Genomic DNA, 3,899 nt, shown 5'->3' on the forward strand with positions numbered 1-3,899 from the left:
CGCCTTTTCTCGCTCTGTATGACATGTTGCCATGGCAACCGACAAACAACAGGTCAAAGAGCAGGTAGAGCAGATATCACCGATCAGGGGAATCAACACCAAAAACAAACATTTCCCACACAAAGTAGCAAAAACACTAAAACAGAACATCCAGTCTGTTACTTTATGCTGTCAGGCTTAATGTCTATATTGTGATTATTAAGTTTTCGCTTGAACACCGCGGTGGTTGATTAGCTGATTTAAGGTTATCTCTCGCACTTCCCGCTACTTAGCAGTAGGTGTCAGGTTACATTGTGTTGCATTCAATGTTGTCGGAAAAAAGAGTTACATGCCATTAATGTCCGATTTGCCATAACTATTTATTGAATTCATTGTCACTAACTGGGGTGGCAACAAGGGTGGCAAGGCTCTCGTTTGGGGTGGCAGCTGCCACCCCATGCCACCCCAGTAGATCCGCCCCTGCATCTGGATCACACTAGAACTGCTCTAATTCAAAAACTACAACACCTAAACACTTCATACCTGGACTGGATTATTCTAACAGTACAATATATAAAACGCTGTATGGGATTTGTGAAACTTCGCTTAAATTCAGATTACTATTCCCACTATGCAGTGTTCTTCAAATTCAACTCTAATTCAAAACCTCTTTATTAATCCCAAAGTGAACTTAAATGTTGGTGTAAAAAACTGCTTGAAAAAAAAAACAAACAAAAAAACAACTGCATGCAACGAGTGTGAATAGTAAGCTGAACTTTAGTGAAGTTTCACAAATCAGATAAAGGTTTTACAAATCCCAAACATGGTTTTAAATATTCTGCTATTAGTTGAGAATAATCTAGTCCAGGCTTGAAGTGTCTAGGTGTTGTCGTTTTTTAACTAGAGTAGATTAAATATCCTGAAGATAGTGAAAAATTAGGTAGAATCGCCCTTCAATCATTTCCAGAATCGGAAGCTTGAATCGGATACCAACTTCAGCTTTGTGATGAATAATTTTGGGAGTTTACTGACCAGAATCCTGTTTACCACGGACTGGTTTCTGACCATGAAATATTCACAACAAATGTGACTGTGTCAGTGTTTCCTGATGGGAAATTAAGACACAAATAAAATGTAACACTGCTCATTTGTAGAAAGAAATGCTGCTTTCTGCAAAAGAAGAGAATCTAACTCCTGCTGATCCTTTGTTTGGCCTCAGCTGTGGTAGATGAGATACTTGTAATAGCTGATATTTCGGGTCAGCAGAAATGTCTTCAGTTATTTTTAGATGGATATTTCCACCACAAGGGGAAGTAACAGCTTATAAGTTCAGAGGACACATATTTTCCTCTCTAACAAGTTTATGTTTCACTTTGATTTGTTTTAAAGTGACACTAGCCAATACTTAACATAATTTCTTTACTTAAAAATAAAAAATGCATATATGTATTGGCAAACTTTTGCATAAGCAGCTTGAAAACAAATGGAACCGGAAAAGAAAGCTCTGCTGGGACTGCAGCACAGCCACAAGCTGCGAGAAGTTAGAAAACTAAAACTCCCATGAAGTAAAAGTCAGGGCAAGACATAAAAATAGACAGACTTTATTGCATTTTAATTGTATATTTAAAATGCACATATTGAGCGAAACTATTGCAAACCTCAACCTAAAAAATAGGAAATAAATAAGCAATGAAATGGAAAAATAATGCACGGTTCATTACCCAGATGTTATGTCTTCATGACTTGCTTTTGATTTAGGCATCTGACCGTGGAAGATCAAACTAATGAAGGTCCACGGTAGATTAACATTCCAGGAATTATCTAGATGTGTAACAATAAACTATTTTTGTCTCTGAAATTGCTATAAGTGTTACGTCAACTATTTAAACATTACATGTCAATTTACAGTCCACTCTGTCAACTACAAGCATATAAGTTCATGTTTTCTGATGTTTCATTGACAACACGGGGGATTCCATCTGGATAATGTCTGTGTTAATTATCTGAAGAGATGCAGTTAAGTAAATTTTTCTTTTCTTTTTTGTGCTTGAAATTTGAAATTTTTACTTTGAAAAATAAGTTCTAGACTTGACATTTGCTGTGTAGCTATCGACATTGTAGTTTCTATATAGTTGCTCATAAGTAATATTTTCTTAATATCAAGTTTTAATATGAGCCAGCATGCCTAGGTGGGACCCATGTGGGGGTAAGGAGGGCTGATATATGGGTCCCATATGGGTTTGTCCGCGGGTTCCACGATGGCCCCACATGGGATTGCCCATGTAGGGCCACAGCCCACATTGGCGCTACATGGGCCCTAAATGGACAAACCCATGTGGGCCACCACCATATAAGGCCCATGCAGGGCCCATATGGGCTCTGGCCCTACATGGGCAAACCCATGTGAGGCCATCGTGGAACCCGCGGACAAACCCATATGGGACCCATATAGTCTGCCCTCCTTTTCCCCACATGGGTCCCACCTAGGCATGCTGGCAGGGGATAATTAAGTGCAAAACACTTAAAATAAGAAAAACATTCTAACGTAGAACCTCTTTGTGAGAAAAAATAATTTGCCAGAATGAAAACAAGCGTAAATCCCCTTAATTTAAGCTATTTAATCTTACAAAGATTTCAGTTTTTGCAGTGCATAAACAACAAATCAACTCCTACTGTCAAAAATCAATATTTAGGAGAGTTTTAAAACAGCAAGAAAAACAATATTTAATGGGAACTATTTTTTTTAAATAAACCGTAAAAATGATTACTTGAAACCCGTGAAATTGCAAGTATTTTGCACTGTAATAATATTTGTAATAATAATTAAAAATCAATTAAGTAAAACACTAGAAAAACTAATTGTATAGAAATTATTAAAATAAAAAATTATTTTTAAAAATATTCAATATGCCGATTCATTCAGTGAATAATTGTTCCTTTTCTGTTGCAGTAAAAGCAAACAGATAATTTATATTTATTTATTTAAATAAATATTATAGTGCAGTGATTACAACTTTTACGTTTTTAATCCTAGAGAGTTTCATTGTGGGTCGTTCTCCTACAACAGAAATATATACATTTGTGTAATATTTGCAGTAACTCCCATCTGTACACGGTGTACCCTGTGAAGGAATCTGAAATGTATGAAATTATACCGGATGAAGCAACACTGGCTATATATTACTACAAATTAAAACATTTAACTGTTTAATAAAACACATATGCACGTCTTATGTGGTTTTATAATACTTCCTCTTTGACTGGTGTTTCCAGCTGTTCAATTAATGTCAATGAATTCATGTATTTTTATAAAACAAGAAGCTAATTTCTGAGCAAAACGATCACAGAGTTGCTTTTATTTTGAAACTCCCCACCGGACGTTACATTCACGCCATCTTACTTGATACCGGCAGCTTTAAATAGGTAAATCCTTCTCTGCTGCGGGAGTCTCCTTTTTAAAAAAAAAAATCTCGCCGCGTCACCGGGATGCAGTTGCGGGAGCCCGGCTGCTAAACCTGCTATACACCACCACCGTCACCGGTAGGCCTGCTTACGTCCAATTTATCTGATTTATTATTTTTTTAAAAACAGTATTTTAATTGTGTATCATTCGGAAATGTCCAATGTAGCGGGAGTGACATGACTCCTGGCGGAGCAGCGCCGTTGACTTTCAGTCTGTTATTCAGGAATAGCGCTGTGGGTTTAAATTTAGCCGGCTTAGTTGGAGAGTTTGAATTGGTTGCATTAGTAATGCAGCTGCAGCAGTTGGCACATCTTGTTGCAGATTACCCGGCATCCTGTGTTACTGAGCAGCTCTGATGTAATGACACCGCGCTGGCGAGTTGTATACAACCTGTGTGTGTGTGTGTGTGTGTGTGTGTGTGTGTGTGTGTGTGTGTGTGTGTGTGTGTGTGTGTGTG

At 37.5% G+C, this 3,899-nt stretch overlaps 1 protein-coding gene across 2 annotated transcripts in view; it reads left to right on the forward strand.

The window, feature by feature from the left end:
• Positions 1–3,899, forward strand: part of LOC103153392 (probable phosphatase phospho1) — an 11,416-nt gene that overhangs the window by 1,058 nt on the left and 6,459 nt on the right. Inside the window, exon 1 of one of the 2 annotated variants that reach the window (XM_007574304.2) lies at positions 3,414–3,519. The exons of the other annotated variant lie outside the window; for it this stretch is intronic. The gene's annotated coding sequence lies outside the window, so the exon portion shown is untranslated. Of the gene's footprint in view, positions 1–3,413; positions 3,520–3,899 lie in introns of those variants that run through there. 2 annotated transcript variants of the gene reach the window in all.

The sequence above is a fragment of the Poecilia formosa genome, unplaced genomic scaffold (assembly GCF_000485575.1).
Source record: "Poecilia formosa unplaced genomic scaffold, Poecilia_formosa-5.1.2 Scaffold348, whole genome shotgun sequence".
Classification (NCBI taxonomy): Eukaryota; Metazoa; Chordata; class Actinopteri; order Cyprinodontiformes; family Poeciliidae; genus Poecilia; species Poecilia formosa.